At 54.7% G+C, this 18,903-nt stretch overlaps 1 long non-coding RNA gene across 1 annotated transcript; it reads left to right on the top strand.

Annotated features, from left to right (window-relative positions):
* The first annotated feature begins 11,922 nt into the window (after positions 1-11,922).
* LOC123386771 lies at positions 11,923-18,200 on the top strand. Its single transcript, XR_006601188.1, has 2 exons — positions 11,923-12,110; positions 16,628-18,200. It is a non-coding gene; the product is annotated as an uncharacterized LOC123386771 (long non-coding RNA).
* The last annotated feature ends 703 nt before the right edge of the window (positions 18,201-18,903 follow it).

Raw genomic sequence — 18,903 nt, 5'->3', positions numbered from 1 at the left:
TATGATCTCGCGCTTCTTGGGTTCGAGCCCCAGACTGGACTCCGTGCTGTGAGCACCGAGCCTGCTTGGGATTCTGTCTCTCTGTCTCGGCCCCTCCCCTGCTCACTCTCTCTGAAAAACAAATAAGCTTTAAAAAAATAATAAAATCAGTAACTAATGTGTATAACAAAGGACTCAATTGTGAGGATTAAGTGAGCCGGTAAAGGGTGACTAAGCAGACCCTGGGCAGTCGCTTGTTAAGCAGTTTTCCTCCAAATAACCCGATCGCGCGATCTAGACCATGGGAGGGGAGGGGAGGGGAGGGTGTGTTTCGGGAGGGGCGGGTCTGCGGCTGCTCCTCAAATCCATCCGTACGGTTGAGCCCCGCCCCTTTCTCTAGACCCGCGTGTCCGATTCTGTAGCCGCCGGACACGTGCTGTTCACAGGTCATCCAAATTAAAGTAAAAAATTCAGCTCCTTAAGCGCACTTGCTTGTAGGATAAAGCGCCTCACTAATTCCTTCCTTCAAAGGAATATGCATTCAACAAGCGCTTATTAAGTGCTGGGGCGCCTGGGTGGCTCAGGGGCTTAAGCGCCAGACTCTTGGTTTCTGCTCAGGTCATGATCTCACGGTTTCGGGGGTTCGAGCCCCGGTTCGGGTTGAAATGGAGCCTGCTTGGGATTCTCTCTCTCCTTCTCTCTCTGCCTCTCCCACTCACGCTGTCTCTGGGTCTCTCAAAAATAAATAAACTTCTTACAAAGTGCCTACAACTGTGTGCTGGGAATACCATTATTCCAACATTGCAGGGGGAAACAGCCCCTGCGTCCAGGATGCTCTGTATTAGGAAAAGGGGACATTCATCAAATAATCACACAGAAACACATTAAAAAAAAACAACAAAAAACAAAAACAAACCTACAACAGGCTAGGGAGAGGCTCGGGGAGCCTAGAATCGGGCTTGGACTCCTTCCAGGCTGCAGGAAAGGCTCCCCAAGGAAGCGGCACCTAGGCTGGGCTCTGGGGGGGATGAGGTTTGGCTGGGCAGAGGGGTCCTGAGTCGGTGCAGGAAAGGTTTGCACACCAGAATGGGAAATTTGGGACTGCGCACAAACGAGGCATGGGGTGGCCCTTCCTAGGCCTCAAGGGGCAAGGAGAGAATCTGCTAGAAGACAGAGAGCTGGCTCCTGCCGGTGGCCTCCAGGAGAGCCAGACACACCCAGCTCACTCTCCTCTAGCCCTCCGATCTCCAGCCAGGACCCCCGCTGCTGGACCCTAAGGGAAGCCTGGGAGTGGGGAGCCCAATGGTGCAGCCCATGGGGGGCAGAGGGCCCAGAGGAGGGTGGGAAGATGAGAAAGGGATCAGCCTGGTCTTTTCCCTTCGGGCTGGATGGCTGAACGTACCACGGGAAGTGATATCTGAGGGTCTCCTCGGTGTTTGAGTTCAGCCTGCAGACCTAAGATTCTGACGTATGACGCTAACAAACGCGAACACTTAGAAAACCCGATTATTGTTATGGAGAACGTAAAGCACACACAGAAGTAGAGATAAGAGAATGTGTGCCTGGGGCTCAGCCTCACCAAGAGTCAACACTTGGCCCACTTTGTTTCATCTGTCCTTCTGACTTAAACATTTTTTCTCATGAGCGGCGCCTGGGTGGCTCATTCGGTTAGGCGTCCGACTTCGGCACAGGTCATGATCTCGACGTTCATGAGTTCGAGCCCCGTGTCGGGCTCTGTGCTGACAGCTCAGAGCCTGGAGCCTCCTTCCGATTCTGTGTCTCCCTCTCTCTCTGACCCTCCCCCATTCATGCTCTGTCTCAAAAATAAATAAATATTAAAAAATATTTTTAATTTTTTTAAATCAAATAAAAACAAAAAAATTTTTATGGAAATTATAAATATATACAAAAGTCGACCGACGACACAACAGTTCTCTGTGCCCACCCCCCAGCTGTGACAATGATCAACTCTTGTATTAATCTTTGCCCTCACACCCACTTGTCCCTCCCCTTGAATTATTGTTCAACAAACCCTAATTTACCATTATGAAAGTTACAGAATACTGGACTATTCTACTGAGTCCTTGCCTTCGAGTAGGAAAATGTCTTCAAAGATATTCTTTTTATTACTATTTTTTTAAGTTTATTTTATTTTTGAGAGAGAGAGAGAGCATGAGCAGGGAAGACAGAAACAGAATCCGCAGCAGGCTCCAGGCTCTGAGCCATCAGCACAGAGCCCCATGCGGGGCTAGAACCCACGAACCGTGAGATCATGACCTGAGCCGAAGTTAGACTCTTAACTGACTGAGCCCCCCAGGTGCCCCAAACAAAGGTATTCTTTATTGATACAATAACCAAATGAATGATGAGACAGCACAAGCACATTCTATTATGGTCACCTTCTGTAAGACATTATGGTAACTTTTTAAAAATGTTTATTTATTTTGAGAGAGAGTGAGCCAGCCAGCATGGGGAGAGACAGAGAAAGGAGAGAGAGAGAGAGAGAGGGAGAGAGAGAGAGAGAGAGGGAGAGAGAGAGAGAGAGAGAGAGATGCAGGGACTGGATCCCGTGAACCATGAGATCATGACCCAAACCAAGATCGAGAGTCGGGCGCTTAACCAACTGAGCCCCCCAGCCCCCCCCCCATTATTGTAACTTTTTAATGTTCTATATCATTATGGGCTTGGTTTTTCAAAGCGTTAGTGTGCTTTAATCAAGTATAGTCGCTTTTTTTCTTTTGAGCTCCAAATCGTCAGGACTTTGGCCAATGGGAGTCCCTTAAGTAAGCTCTTGTGTCCTCTTGATGTGACCCCAGGAATCCTTAAAAGCCTTTTTGCCCTGTGGCTCACCAAGGTGTTACAGGTCCACCGCGTAGCTCCTGGCCCACACACAGGGACACAGGGGCATATATATATATATAATCATTAATAGCTGTTAATGTAGTTATTTAAAATCATGAGTTTGTGTCAATATTTCTAATGTAGTTCTCACATTCTTACTTACATTATTTGATTCTGTGATTGGTACTTATGTTCTTACCTGAAATCTTGACTCCTAACCCATGAACATATATAGTTAGCTGTATTTTTGCTTAAAATACAATAAAATAGTTCGAAAATAACTCTGCCAGTATAAAAACCAAGAGGAAGGAAGGAAGGAAAGAAGGGAGGGAAAGAGGGAGGGAGGGAGGGAGGGAGGGAGGAAGGAAGGAAGGAAGGAAGGAAGAAGGAAGGAAGGAAGGAAGGAAGGAAGGAAGGAGGAAGGAAGGAAGGAAGGAAGGAAGGAAGGAAGGATGGAAAGGGAGGAAGGGAGAAGGAAGGAGAGAAGGAAGAAGGAAGGAAGGAAGGAGGAAGGAAGGAGGAAGGAAGGAAGGAAGGAGGAAGGAAGGAAGGAAGGAAGGAGGAAGGAAGGAAGGGGAGGGAGAAGGAAGGAGAGAAGGAAGAAGGAAGGAAAGAAGGAGGAAGGAAGGAAGGAAGGAAGAAGGAAGGAAGGAGGAAGGAGGGAGGGAGGAAGGGAGGGAGGGAGGGAGGGAGGAAGGAAGGAAGGAGGACAACCGAATCAAGTTCAAAGTGTTCTAAGTGATTTCTTTTAGGGGAGGCTGCATCCCGTTGCAACGGTGAATTTTATGCCTCACATTGGCTAGACCACGGTGGCCAGATATTTAGTCAAACATTATTCCAGATGTTTCTGTGAGTCAGTGGACTCTGAGTAGAAGCAGATTACCCTCCATGATGTGGGCGGGGCTCATCCCATCAGTTGAAGGCTTCAGGAGAACAAAAAAGACCGACCTCACCTGAGCAAGGGGGGATTCTGTCTCCTGATGGTGTTTGGACCTCAACCACAGCTCTTCCAGGTCTCCAGCCTGACGGCCTGCCCTGCAAACCTTGGACTCACTAAGCCTCCACAATCCCGTGAGCCAGTTTATTAAAATCTCATTCTCTACACACACACACACACACACACACACACACACACACTGTTGTGGCCAGGTCTCCCCGGAAGACCCCAACGCACCTTCCAAGGATGCTCTATCCAATGCTTGCTCCAGAGCAGAGGGTTTTCAGCAGGGGTCCATTCTGCCCCCCGCAGACATGTGGCAATGTCCGGGCACAGCGCTGGTTGTCCCATCCGGGGTGATGAGGAGGGGCATCCGGCGGGTGGGGCTCAGAAATGTCTCTAAACAGCCTGTAGTAACACACAGGGCAACCGCACACAGCAAAGAATGATCCAGCCCCCAGTGCCCGCAGCGTGGGACCCCAAGAGCTCTGCTCTCAAGGCTCATGTTAACCCCCCTGCCCCGCGTGATTTGTAAGCAGTCCCTTCATGAATAGTGAGTTCGATTGTTCCCTTTTGCTTTCGGTTTGAGCGGATAATGTGATGGTCCAATCCCGGGGGGCTTTCAGCTTTGGGCCTTTTCTTGCGGGCAACATACAGCACCCGGAGGAGAGGGGGGTCCTCTCTACGGGGCCACTCTGGGATGATGCCGATTCAGGAGGGGACAGTGTTGCCAGAGGCTGCGTGCTGCTCGGGGCTGACCAGCATCCACCAGAGTCGTTGATGTGGAGGCCCCAGGGATGCGGGACTGGGGGGGGGGGGCTTCCGCTCAGGAGGAGAAGAAGGGGAGACAAGAAGTAAAAGAGAGCTTTCACGAAGTAGGGGGCCACGGAAGGAGTGAGAGAGAGTAGGAGTGAGAAGCCGGAGGGCAGGAGGAGCCAGTGATCCTGGCATCCACGGGGTCTGTGCTGGGGCAACGGCGGAAGGGCTGGGGGGGAGTGGGGGGGGGGCAGGAACTGTGGGATGGACTGGAATTGGGCGGCGAGGGAGGGTGGAAGCGAGAGCGATGTCTCCCAGCCCAGCCGGCACGAGCGTTCGTGGATGTGGGTTTGAGGTCTGAGCTCGGGACGGCAGGACAAGCATCAGCTGAGAGCGGGAGTGGAAAGAAAGCAGAATTGTGACCCTCACTCCAGGAAAAACGAGCCCCAGCAGCGAATCGTCCGAGCAAAGACAGCGTCCCAAGGACCTCTCCGTCCCACGTAAAGTGCCCAGTTCGGTGGCCTTCAGTCTATCCACGGGGCCGCGCAGTCCTCACCCCTACTGGACATTTTCATCACCCCAAAAAGAAGCCCCGTGCCCATTAGCAGTCACCCCTGCGCCCCCTCTCCCTGGTCTGGCCTCTCTTTGTGGGGATTCGCCTGTTCCGGGTGTCAGACAACATGTGGCTTTTTGTGACCGTCTCCTTTCTCTGAGCGCAACATGTTCAAGGTTCATCCAGGTCACGCCATCTGTCAGGACTCCCTTCCTTTCTTACGGCCGTCTATTATCGCACGGCCAACCCGCATTGCCTGTATCCGCTCATCGAAGATGGACCTCTGGGTGGTTCTCGCCTTGGGGCCATCAGGAACTGACGCTGCCGTGGGCATTCGGGCACAGTGTCTGCGTGGCAGGTGCACCTTTCTCCCGGGGAGACACCTGGGGTGACATTGCTGGGACGGGCGCCAACTCCAGGCCACCCTCTGAGAAACTGCAGCTGCGCTATTTAACATTCCCTCCGGCAATGCCCCAGGGTCCCGCTGTCCCCACAGCCTCACCCACACTGTCGTTTTTTGTCGCAGCCGCCCTAGTAGGCGTGAAACGGTATCTCCTTGCGCAGAGAGGTTTCTGAAAATTAAAACCCTGGCGAGATCACGTCGTTTGGGTTGGAGTATTGCAGTGGCTTCCTGTTCATCTCAGGAAAATTCCAGAATCCTCCCCTGACCCTCCAAGCCTGGCAGGCACGGGTGCTGCCACCCTGGACACCCCTCCAGGGCGCCCCTCCTGCACCGCTGTGGCCTCCGTGCTGAGTTTCAGCCGCACGGGCCAGCTGTCCTCTGCATCAGGCTGCTGTCCTCACCTGCGCCCGCCTGACCCCCACTAATCTTTGACAATCCGAGTTGAAACGTCCCTCCCCACCCCCCCGGAAGGGAAACCTTTTCCTGACCCCCATTCGCCGGCTTCTGAAAACCGTAGTTAAATCATCACTTGTTCAGCTGTCTGTTCCCCCCACCACCCCACCCCTGCCTACAGCTGAAACCATTTGTACCGGGCTCCCTATGTCCCCAGAGCCTAGGACAGTGCCCTAAATGCAAAAGGTACAGAGCACGGTCGTCTCAGTGCGGGGCCTGGGCCGAATCAGCCTGCGGGAACTGGAGCGGAGGTCACTGTGAGTGGGAGACGCTTCCTAGGGTCAAATCCTCCCTGCTCCCCTGCTCAGTCCCTGGAGCCAGGCCTCGGTTGGCCTGTGCCCCCCGCTGGTCCCTGCTGGCTGAGAAGGGGGCCAGGAGAGAGTAAGGGTCTCACACATCCAGCGCCGACTATGTGCTAGCTAGGTGCTCTTCGAAGAGTTTTGTACCTGGGATCTGGTCCTCACCATATCCTTTGTGGTCGGAGCTCTTATGCCCATTTTAAAGGGAGGTGTGTCTGTTTCCTGGGGCTGGAAAAAAAAAAAATCACCACAAGCTGGTGGCTTCCAACCCCCAAGATGTATTTTCTCACAGTTCCAGAGCCAACATCTGAAACCCAGGTGTCGGCCGGACCGTGCTTCCCCTGGAGGCTGCAGGGGAGAATCTCCTCCGCTTTCTGGCCACCAAGGGCATTGCTCGGCTGGTGGCCACATGGCTCCAATCTCTGCTCCGTGGCTCGCGTGGCCTCCTACGCCATCTCTGAACTCTTCTTCTCTCTTGATAAGGAGACATGTGGTTGCATTTAGGGCTCACACGGATAACCCGGTGTAAACTCCTTCTCGAAATACCCTTCGTTGACCATCCTGGAAGGTACTATTCCCGGGCCATGGTGTTGGGGTGACAGAGTAGGGCCGGGGGCGCTGCAGTGTGGCTCCTGAGCTGATGTCTCCCCAGGGCCTGCTCGCCCCGCCCCCCCAGGAGCAAGGGGCCAACCCCACCCATAGGAAGAGGTGCTGCGACCGGTCTGGTGACACTGGAGGGGTAGGGGGGGAGCACCTCATCTCAGAGCACCTGCGTTGCAGAGGCCCGGAAACACCAAATCTCGGAGCTGCAGGTACCCGGGCGGGTGACCCCAGAGGGCATCGCTGAGGGCTCCCTGTGTTCCAGGCTCTGCTAGAGTTTGCCAGGAGTGACCCGTTGCAGGTTATCTGAGGCGCATGTGTCTGTTGTCTCAAACGTCACCTCCCCAAGGGTGGTCTAGGGGTCCCAGGAGCGGTGCCTGGCCCACAGGTGTTTGGAGAGCCATAGTGTGAGTGGCTGACCCTCAGATCATCTGGCGAGGTGGGTCCCACCGTCCTGCAGGGGGGGACTCTTCCCTGGGGAACGCTGAGGAGGCGGGAGCGGGCTTCTCATCCGGGGTGGAAAGGGGTGGGAAGGGTAGCGTGGGCCCCTTCTGCAAGCCCCAGGCAGGAAGGCAGGCAGGGGGGAGGGGAGAGGGAGGACACAGGTGCTCAGACCAGCAGAGAGAAGGGAGCCAGGAAGTCCCGGGCCTGGTGCTCAGGCAGGGCCCGGCCCCAGCTCTGCCTCTAGACGCCGTGCCCTCCGGATGTCTTAGCCAGCTCGGGCTGCCACAGCAAAGTACCGTAGACGTGGGCGGCTGAAACCGCAGACATTCGGTTTCTCATAGTTCTGGAAGCCAGATGTCTCCACGATGGCGGGTCAGGCTGATTCCCCTCCTGGTGAGGGCTCTCTTCCGGGCACAGGGATCGCGGCCTTCTCTCTGTGTGTGTCCGCACACGTCCTTTCCTCCGTTTGCATTCGGAGACGGCGAGCTCTCTGGTGTCTCTTCTTACGAGGACACTAATCTTATGGGATCCGGGTCCCACCCTATGCCCTCATCTCACTCAATGACCTCCGTATGGGCTCCATCCCCAAATACGGCCACCCTGGGGGGTTAGAGCCTCAACCTCAGTGGATGGATTCAGCAGACGAGCATGTCCTCCCTCCGAGAGGCTGGGCACAGGGTCTGGTGGCTCAGCGGGGGGACGCTGCAGCTCGGAGCTGCCGAGCCTGAGGCCACACAGCTGGGAGGTGGGCGAGCCAGCACCCCTGTCCTTAGCCACTGCTGGCACCGCCCCAGACCTACTCACTCATTCATTCATTTGTCCAGTCATTCATTCCTGCACTAAGCCCCCACATGAAGCTCCTGCTTCCTCAACTTAGGCCCCCAGGGTGAAGAGTCCTCACCCAGGAAAAGGCAGTGACACCCTCCCTCTTCCCCCCAGGATCATGACTCCGCCAACGCCCGTGCTCCTCCGGGAGCTGTGAGTTAAGGGGATGGGTGTGTTCTCACGTGTGGTCGTGGATTCCAGAAAGCGGCACGAGGAGAGAGGTTCTTGAGGGCCCAGGCCAGACCTCACAAGCCTGCCAAGGGCCCGGGGCGGGCCCAGCCACGGGGCCCGGAGCAAGTGATGGCAGACTGTGTGCTTAGCAGCACTGCTCATAACAAACCCTTCTAAGCCCTTCCTCTGTGCTGGGCCTTCTCCTGGGTCCTCTGCAGGCCTGGTCTCATTAACCCTCCTGAGAATGGAGGCCGGGGCTGGGGGTGGGGGGGTAGCTTCGATATCACCATCCCGTTTTGCAAAGGAAGAAATTAAAGCACAGAGAAGTTCAGTAGCTTACCTAAGGTCACACAGCGAGCCAGAGTTGGATGGAGCTGGGACCTGAACCCAGGAGGTGTCTCTCCAGAGTGCGTCACGCATCCCCTACGTGGTGCGTGTATGAGCCAGAGGCCAGCAGGGACCCTGGGGCGGGGTGTCCGGATGTTCTAGAACATTCAGACGCAGCCTTTCCAAAGCCATCCTGCCTGCCAGACACGCGACGTCTACAAGAGCAGCCACCGCTGTGAGGTCAAATCACGTGAGGGAAACAGATCATTACAGAGATAACCGGAACCCTCTCTAATTTATTAATTGTAAGAAAATCATTTCCAAACATCTCTGAGTCCTTTGCCAGAGTGTCAGGAGCTGACCACTCCTCTTAAGCAGGAAACAGCAGGCAGAGATGTATGGTACCAGGGAGGGCATCCCAGTGGAGGGACCAGCTGGTGCAAAGGCCAGAGGTTGGGAGCCGGAAGAGGTGGGGAAACTGAGGCAGGGCTCAGCCTGCAGGCTAGGAGGGCACTCCTCAGAGGTTACAGACATGAGATGGGACGGGGGTGGGAGCCAGGGAACCCATTACTGACCGTCTGAGCCACTTAGGCCCTAAGCAAGGGAGGGGTGGGGGGCCAGGACCTCCACCATTGATGACCCAGGAAAGGTGCGTGGGGCTCCCAGCTCCCAGATGTATTCACCTGAATACCATTGCCAGAGTGGCCATTCTGGGGTCATGGGTGACCCAGGCCCATCCCTGCCCAGGGTGTCACTGTCCACTCCTTTGGAAGAAGGGAGCAGGGTCTGGCAGTGTGGATAGAGCCCAGGGGGCTCTGGGAGGCTGAGGGAGAAGCCTGGCCCAGCCTGAGACCCAGGATGACTTCCTGGAGGCGATGGTACCTCAACTGGGTGTCGAAGGGGGAAGAGAAGCGGTGAGGTGCCCAGAGTGTGCTTTTGGTGCGGAGGGCCCGAGCCCCCAGAGCGCAGAGCAGGATTCCGCTGGGGGCGAGCCCGGCTCCTTCTCGCGGCCCAGTGGGAGCCACGCTCTGGTGTCGGGCGCCCCCTGGCGGCGTCCCCCGGCACGGTTCGGCTGGGGACCCTCCCTGGCTGTGGGGTGGAGGGCCGCCTGGCCTGCGAGTGCAAGCAGGGAGCCCAGCTAGGAAGCCATGTGGTGCCCCCACCCCCGGATGTGTCCCCTCCCCTCTGTCCCCCTGCCTTGGGCCCCTTCTCTCTCCCCCGTGGCCCCATCAACAACCACAGGCCGTCCTCCTGAAGGACCACACGTTGGACATGTGTCCCAGCATCCCACCTCATTCCTCAGGGCTCATAGGTAGAAACCCATGGGTAGATAGAGGAGACCCTCCACCATTTCTAAGTCAAGGAGAAGTGCCTTCGAGCTTCCTGGAAACCAGAGCACAAAGGGAAATCATCTGCTTTTTTGTTATTATTAGTTCAGTGCATAAGAATAGTGAGACGTCACTATTAAGGAGTGAGGAGTCACTAGTCAAGATTCCTCGAGATTTCTGGGGTCTCAAATGTCCCCCCGGTTTGGGTGAACTACAAGAGCTCAGAACTCTGGGCAAACTCTGGGTCACAGGATGGAACCGGTTTCTAGAGCCTTCAGATCTCGTGTTTCCCAACTGATCCTGGTAATTAGCAGCTCTGAAGAGGGACAGGCTGAGAGGGGAAGGCGTATCCTCAGAGAATCAGGCCTACCTCCCCTTTAGTGGTGGGGAAACGGAGGCAGGGAAGAGGGGAAAGGATGTGGCTCATGCCACAGGGGTCAATTCTGCAAATATTTATATCAGCTGGACCGACGGAGGCACCGAGCAACAGACGTGAGTAAAGCCAGGTCCCCTGCGTCCCCCAGCAAGAGGGGGAGAAGGGGCGTGTGGGCAGAGAGCTCTAGGCCAGCCGTGGACTCAACAACCCAGCACAGAAATAGTGTACCAAGGAGTCTTCGTGCAAGTCCTGCCGCCCTCCTCACCCCCTCGCCCGTTCAGACAGTCCCTGTGATCCTAGTAGAACGGGACAGTGGTCTTGTCCAATGGTACGATGTTCATCATGAATTGATGAGCTATCACTCTTCCCAGATTGAGTCCAAAGCCTGGTGTTTAAAGTTCTTCTTAAATTTATTTATTTATTTATTTATTTATTTATTTATTTATTTATTTCAGAGAAACAGAGAAAGAGCTAGAAAGCACATGTGTGAATGGGCACGAGGGGCAGAGGGAGACAGAGAATCTTAAGCCCGCTCGGGGCTCGATCTCAAGACCACAAGATCGTGGCCAAAATCAAAGAGCTGGACACTCAACCGACTGAGCCACCCAGGCGCTCCCAAAAATCATTCTTCTTATGTGAGAGCACAATACACACGCAGGAGGGAAACAGACATATGTGGGATTAAACATTCATAGGGGCAATTGGGAGAGCAATGTGGAAAAGGGGTCCTTGGGGGAGGGTGGGGAGAAAAGAAGGCTGGGAAACACCATTTCGGATGCCGGGCCTTTGTTGGATATACGCTTCACGGAGAGCAAAATGTTAAATTTGGATGAAGTCCAATTTATCAATCATTCCTTTTATAGCTTGGGCGTTCTGTGTACAGCTTTCTGGGCCACCGAGATTTTCTCTTGTAGTCGTTTCCTATTTTTATTAATTCTTGTTCGGTCTATGACCCGTTTCATAGACGCAAAATTTAGTTTTTGTGTGTAGTGCGAGGTCAGGGCGAAAATTCATGTTTTGTTTTGTTTTATGCATCTGGACATCCAATTGATCTAATGCTATTTGCTGAAACTCTCTTCTTTCCCCACCGATCCGTGTCTGTGTGGGTCTATTTCTGGACTGTTAGTTCTGTTCCAGCTAACTCGAATATTCTTAACATGCCGTGCGGACCAAAGCGAAGCCCATCTTTGAGCCACCTGTTCTGGGCCCTGCCTCTCCCCCGCTTGGTCTCCCGCAGAGACCTCCCGTCTCCAGGCCTCAGTGGCCGGGAACCCTCTGCCCTGATGTTGCCCCACATCAGCGTCTCCTCCTCTGAGAGGGAGGCCCCCTGCTCTCCGTGGCATCTCTCTGTTGATTTGGTTCTGGGAGACCTGGGGAAGGTCGGCAGACACCTTTGCGAGTGTGGCTCAGGCTGCCGAAACGGAGCAGCACGGAGGCCCCGGCCAGCACGCGGACCCTGCCAGCCGCTCGCCCTGCCTGCGCCCCCATCATCAAGGCATCCCCCCACTTTAAGAGCAGCACGAGAGAGAAGGAAGGTTAGCTCCAGCTGGCCTCTCTCCAGGGCCTTGAGGTGAGGTGTGCTGGGCGGGGGGGAAGGGGCATGGGGCTGTTAGTGCCTCATAATGACCACTGGAGCAACAGCACCCCCGTGGCTGGCCCTGTCCTTTAGGGGCCACGCCCCTCTGTCGTCGACTCCCCTCTGGTCAGCAGGGACTCGCAGGCTCCCGTGATGACGGCACAGACCTCACTCACACCCGGTTCACGGGCTCCGCGTGTATTTATCGAGCCCCTGGCTGTGAGTCAGGTGGGGACATGATGGTGAGCAAACAGACACGTTCACTCTCAGGGGTCCCAGGCTGGGCGGGGAGTGACAGAGCAGTCAAGAAGTCACGCCCACGAGCGGGTGGTCGTGGACCGCGGGGGGTGCTCTGAAGGACAGGAGTGCGTTCAGGGAGAAAAAAGGGTTCCCTCCAGTGGGCAGGAGGGCAGGGGTGAGCGAGGGGACACAAGGGGCGGGTGGCTGTCACCAGCTTCAGGCCGAGCCGAGTGGGGGAAGCCAGGAGGTGGAGGAGGTGAGACATTCGGAAATTTGAATGTGGCCAGTGATAAGAAAGGGCGAGAGGATTAACGTTAATTTTGTTAAGGAGGCGATGATATCGTGGCTGGAGGGGTGGGGGGTGGGGGGGGTGGGCTCAATGGGTGATGGGCATTTAAGGAGGCGTTTGCTGGGATGCGCGCTGGGCGTTACGTGTAAGTGATGAATCAGTAAATTCTACTCCTGAAACCAACACTGCACTGTGTGTTAACTAACTTGAATTGGGATAAATAAATGGAAAACAAAAAAAACCTGATGCACATATCGAAGCATTTAGAATTGGACAATCATCGCATCCGAAACCGACTTCAAAATATTAAGGAAAAAAGATAAAGAAAATGAGGCAAGATGTGAACAATTATTTAAAGTTAGGTGATAGGTGTAAGAGGTGTCCGTTTTCCTATTCTCTCAATTTGGGGGTTTATTTGAAATATTTCACGTGAAACTGAAAAAAAAAAAAAGAACGGAAAAGTAGGGAACACAGATCATTAATAGGTAGATGAATAGATAGGCAGACGGACAGACGGACAGGCAAGGTTACGCTGGTTGTCCAGCAGAGGCTGGGGGTGGAGGGGCCCAGGCGTCCCCGGCTGGGAGACCCCATGGAGAGGCTCTCTGTTGTAGGTGAACTCTAAAATGACCACTAGTGCTCTTGTATAATCTTCTCCCCTTGAGTGTGAGTGAGACCTATAGATATGAGATGATATCACTCCCATAATTGGCTATGTTAGATGGCAAAAGGGAATTTTGCACGTGTAAACCAGATCCCTAATCAGTTGCGTTAATCCAAAGGCGGATTATCCAGGGTGGGCCTGACCTAATCAGGTGAGCTCCCAAAGGGCATCTTAAAGACCAGGGAAAGTCCGAGAGAGGCACTCTTGTGGCCTTGGAGACACAGCTTCCATGCGTCCTACAGCTGCCAGGAAAGGAATCCTACTCGGGTGAGACCTCGACCCTTGCTGGCACCGGGATTTCCGCCTGCCAGACCGGGCAGGCAGGAACCCAGTCGTGCTGGGCCTCAACCTCTGACCTACGACAACTGTGAGGCCGGGAGCCGCTAAGTGTGTGGTGCTTTGTTACAGGGCGACAGGAAACAAATATACATGTTAACAGAGTTCAGACGGAAGAGAGCCAACAGTGTGGATCGGGGCGGTGACAGTGGGGACGGAGTGAAGAGAGGGGCTCAGGAGCCCTCAGAAGATAAATCGCTTGACGGGTTAGAGACGAGAAGGAGGGAGGAGGCGAAGGCAGAGCCTGCTGGATTTTTGGCTCGAGCGGCCGCCGTGGGGAACCTGCAGGAGGAGGTTGGGGTGTTTCGGGCAGTGAAGTCGTCATGCCGTTGGCTGGGCCCGGGGCGAGGTGAGGCACACGCGGGCAGTTGCTAGCATTGGGGGGGGGGGGCTGGCGCCATGGGAGTGAGGAGGAGGGCCCAGGACGGAGCCTGGGCCCGCTGTGCCCTCCTCATTGCCTTTGGACTCGGTCTTCTTCCCCATTCCCGGCACTGACACCCCCCAGCCCAGGACTCCTGGCCCTTTCCCTGACCCCGTGTAGCAACTCATTCCCCTAAGGGGCCTCCCTGACTCCCATTCTCTATGGTCATCCTTGCCCACTCAAATCTGAGATCGTGTCCCTGCTTGGCATCTTTGCGCGGGGGCAGGGGGGGGGTTCCCTGGGCTCTTGGGACAGCTCTGAGAGGGCAGGAACGATGTCTGACGCCCCCTGCCCGCCCCCCTGCCTGCCGGGCCCTGTGTGGGTGCTGCCGGCAAAGCTGTAGATAACTGCTGTGGTCTGTGACATTTCCGTGGCCCGTAGCCTGCAACCGTGGTGGACGGATGCTAGCTTTGAGTCAGAAGTTAGTGAACATAAAGATGTGATGTCGTTCCCACCCAAGTGCCCAGGCCTCCCGAGAATTCTATCCGCAGACCCCAAGATCGTGAGGTGGAGCTCCCTCCCCCCATGAGGCGTGAATCGGTGCACTTTGTGAGCAGAACAGCATCGCCAAGGAGGAAGAAAGCGTCAGTAAGCTGGGGCAGCAGAATCCGCAGGGCCCTTCCGCGGAGCAGGACGGATGGGGCCCCTGGCGGCCCCCTGCAGGGCGAGCAGGGTCAGGGTCTGAGGGTCAGGGGGCATTCTAGGCGGCAGGCACCGCAGGGGCGGCCTCGGGCAGGTAGGCCCCACCTCTCTCTGCCACGAGCACACGGGACAGAGGCCTCCGGGGGCCCTCGCACGGTGCTTACAGTTGATTGCCTGCGCCTCGTTTTCATCGCTGGTGAATAGGGCCCTGATCCCACTGTCCACCAGAATCCTCCCTTGGCTAAGCGAGGGCTCGCTTATGGTGCACTTCTGTTTCGGTCATGGCCCACAGCTGAGCAAGGGACAAGCCTCTCAGTTGGCTTCTGCAGGAAGGGGCGTGTGTCGGTCCCTGTCACCGATACCCTGATGGGTATCACTTGCCATCTCTCAGCCCTGCTCTCCTCTGTGTGGTCTCTGGCCTCCGGAGGAAGCCAGCACCTGGTCTCGTAACAGCCCCACTGCAGCGACAGCCAGAGCCCCAGATTGGCCCCGACCGGACCAGCCCTGGACCCATCACTGTGCCAGAGAGATGCTTTGCTCGGATGGGCTAGCTCTGGCTCAAGTGCTCACCCCAGGTGGACCGAAATGGGGGCCAAGTGGGTCCCAGTGGGAAAAGCCAGACCCCTGGCCAGAAGATGGAATGTGTGCTTCACCCACAAAGCTAGCAGAAGCCCGCTGTGCTCCCCCAGAGACACACCCACCTGGAATCCGGGGAGGTGAGTGACCTTCTTTGGAAAATGTCGTGGCAGATGCAATTAAGTTAAGACCTTTGAGATGAGAGCATCATGGGTTTAGGATGGGCCCAAGGACACTGTCAAGTGTCCTTCTGAGAGGCAGAGGCACAGACGGGAGAGGCCATGTGACAACGGAGGCGGAGACTGGGTGATGTGGTGACAAGCCGAAGAGTACTTGAAGCCAGCAGGAGCTGGAGAGGCAGGAAGGGTCCCCCTCTGGAGCCTCCGGAGGATCTCAGCCCTGTCAACACCTTGAATTCTTATTTCCGGCCTCTAGAGCCGCGAGGGAAATACATTCCTGTCATCAGCCACCACACACCCACCCTGGTCTCACTTATGAAACACCTTCCAGCATCTAGAGGTGACTCCCAAAGGTTGAGGGTCCTGCAGGGGCTGGGCCTCCAGCCAGCCCCTTACCTGCCACTCCCAGGGTGCACCACTGCTCCCAACACGTCCGCCAGGAGAGGACAGCTGCTGGGCTCTAAACGCTCAGCAAGAAGCCTTCGCAAAGCAGGTGTTAGTAAGCATACCACCAGGACCGAAGTGAGACCAAAATGTACAAATACAGTCACAGCATTCTCCTCCAGGCTCGTGGGCTCAAATCTCAGCTCTGCTGCTCCCTGGCTGTGTGAATAAGCCACTTGGTGTCTCCGAGCCTCAGTTTACTCTCCTGTCAAATGGGATGCCCATATCATCTCAAACATGAACGTACCTTTTTCAAGTGTACTTAAAAAAAAACTGAAAGGAGTTTTATAATTTTGCTCTGGAATTTACTTGGCTTCCTGATTCTGCCTTAAAAGAAAATTTTTTTTAAATGTTTGTTTATTCTTGAGAGAGAGGCAGACAGAGACAGAGTATGAGTGGGGGAGAGTCAGAGAGAGACGGAGACACAGAATCCCAAGCAGGCTCCAGGCTCTGAGCCGTCAGCACAGAGCCCAACGCGGGGCTCGAACTCACGAACTGCGAGATCGTGACCCGAGCCAAAGTCGGATGCTTAACCGACTGAACCACCCAGGCGCCCCCTGATTCTGCCTTTGATGACTGTGGACCAGTCACCTAACCTCTCTGTACCTCAGCTGGCTCATCTCTGAAAGAGGGATAATGAATGATGGCCCCAAGTCCCAGAATTCAATGTCAGCACTTGCAAAGTCAGAAAACATGGTAAGTCCTGCATCCATGTTTGCTAAATAAGATGAAATACATATCAGTACACTTTATTTTCTGATTTCCCATTGGCTGTCTGGCATTCTCAGAATCCTTGCTGCATGAGAAAATCGAACCCACAAAGAGTTCTCAAATGTCGTGAAACTTCTATGAATGTCAAACCAAACATAAAGATGATCCGGTGTCATATCTTGTAGGTATTTAATGAAGCATCTATTAATTTTATTTATTATTTTTTAAAAAATTTAACGTCTATTTATTTTTGACAGAGAGAGAGAGCGTGAGTGGGGGAGGAACAGAGAGAGAGGGAGACACAGAATCGGAAGCAGGCTCTCCAGCTCTCGGCCCCGGCTCACCCCGCTGGTCCTTCCATGATGTCGGGGCTGGAAAGGTACAAGGGGACATTGAGTCAGCCTCCTCACTGACAGACGGGAGGCCCAGGGCTCTGGAGCGAAAGAGACCAGACAAAGTCCGAACTGTGTTGGTCCCAGGTCCCCGCTCCTGATGATAAAATTTCTTTCCCTATTTGATCCCTGCCCACACTTGGCCTCGTCCCGGGGTAACCCAAGACTGTACTTCCCAGCAATGACCCCGGGGCCTTGCAGCTCCTCGAAGCGAATCTTCTCCCTTTGAAACTCATTACCCCACGTCCGTTCTCCAACGGGCCTTGCCTCCTAGAACGAGATGAGTTGATGCCAGATGGTGTGTGTGTGGCTGCCTCTCCCTTCCTCCTTCGGGAGCTTCAAATCCTGGCTCCAGATCTCACTTGCTGTGTGACGTTGAGCATCACTCAGCCTCTCTAGGTGGTGCTGGTCTTACCCAACACATGAAGGCAATACAAGCTGCCTTCCAGGGCTCAGGACCGTACTTGTCCACATTCAAGGAGCTTCCGGCATAGAGCAGTTCCTTGGGCAATGTGAGCACGTCCCCCGTCCCCAGTCCTATCCGGCATGTCTTCCTGCAAACCTTCTTGGGTCCTTTCTTCTCGCTACCGTGTCGGTGCCTAAAATAACTTTGAGGTTATCCCCTCCAGGAGAATTTTAGCAGGGATCTATTTTAAAAAGCAGAGCAGCTGAGGATGTGAAAGTATTTCGTGTGCGGCGGGGCGGATGGTGCAAAGAGGGCCGGAGGAGGGGAGGAGGGAGGCGGTGAGCCTTCTCAGGCGGTACCCCTACCCTGGCGGCAGGTGAGAAAACCCCAGTGTTTCGGGCGCTGTTGCAATCGAGAGACCTGGGAGCGGTCGGGTTTCGATTTCCGGAAAAACAGAAGGATGAGGGACAGGGCTTTCAGCAAAGGAGAACCGTAAGTGAGTCACAAGGAGGGAGAAGTCAGGCCAGGAAACTCACATGACTGTGAAAAGTATTTGAATAGATTCTCTGGAATGAATGAAAAGCCTCTGAACCTGACCCTTGTGGTTCTTGTGCTTAATGATCGAAGGTGGGGCTGTGCAGACCCAACTTACCCCCGGGGAACTGTCTTTTCTTCTTGAGGACCAAGGAGAAAAGATCAGAGCCCAACTCTAGACCCACGGAACTGTACGGGCAGGAGGGAATCTCAGCCGTCATCCGGTCCTGTCCACCCTCGTACAGACAGTAGACAGAAGCCTGGGGAAGAGAAGGTCGGTGGCACCACTTCACACGAGCCCCTGAGGCCTTCAGCTATGTAAGAACCACCGGGAGAAGGGTTCTCTGGGAGCATTTCCTGGTGACACTGGCTCTTTGAATCCGTTCAGCCCCCAAACGTTAGGGCTAGAAAAGAGAGCCGTATACACAACAATGGTGCTTGGGCATTGCCCCGGCAAGAACGTTGGAAAACAAGAAAACTGTTTTTTGCTCATCGTTACTTAATGGTTGCCCTAGTGTGTTTTGCAATCACCACTCGGGGGAAAGAGGCTTCAGCTTGTAGGGCTTTCGTGATTCCCTTTGTTGGCTCATTGTACTGTTTTTCTCTCGCTGCCCTAACTCACAAAAGAAGTGCCTCGAAACAACATAAATTTAGTATCTCACAGTTCTCTGAGTATGATTGGGGTCACACTTTGGGCTAAAACGAAGGTGCAGTCAGGGCTGTGCTCCTTTCTAAAGGCTCTAGGGGAGAACCTGTGTCCTGGCCTTTTCTAGCTTCTAGAAGCTGCCTGTGTTCCTTGACTTGTGGCCCCTTCCTCCACCTTGTGCGACTAGATTGGGCCCCCACGGATAATCACGGAGGATCTCTCTGTCTCAAGGTCCATACCCTTAATTCCAGCTGCAAAGTGCATTTTGCCCTTTAACAAATATTCACAGGTTCCAAGGATTAGGGTTGGACCTCTTTGGGGGACATTATTGGGCCTACACTTTTTTTTCCCCCACGTGGCTTTTCTAAAAGCACAGCTCGGGGCGCCTGGGTGGCGCAGTCAGTTAAGCATCCGACTTCAGCCAGGTCATGATCTCGCGGTCCGTGAGTTCGAGCCCCGCGTCGGGCTCTGGGTTGATGGCTCAGAGCCTGGAGCCTGTTTCCGATTCTGTGTCTCCCCCTCTCTCTGCCCCTCCCCCGTTCATGCTCTGTCTCT

Source organism: Felis catus, chromosome B4, assembly GCF_018350175.1.
Source record: "Felis catus isolate Fca126 chromosome B4, F.catus_Fca126_mat1.0, whole genome shotgun sequence".
NCBI lineage: Eukaryota > Metazoa > Chordata > Mammalia > Carnivora > Felidae > Felis > Felis catus.
This window is presented reverse-complemented; position numbering and strand designations above follow the sequence as displayed.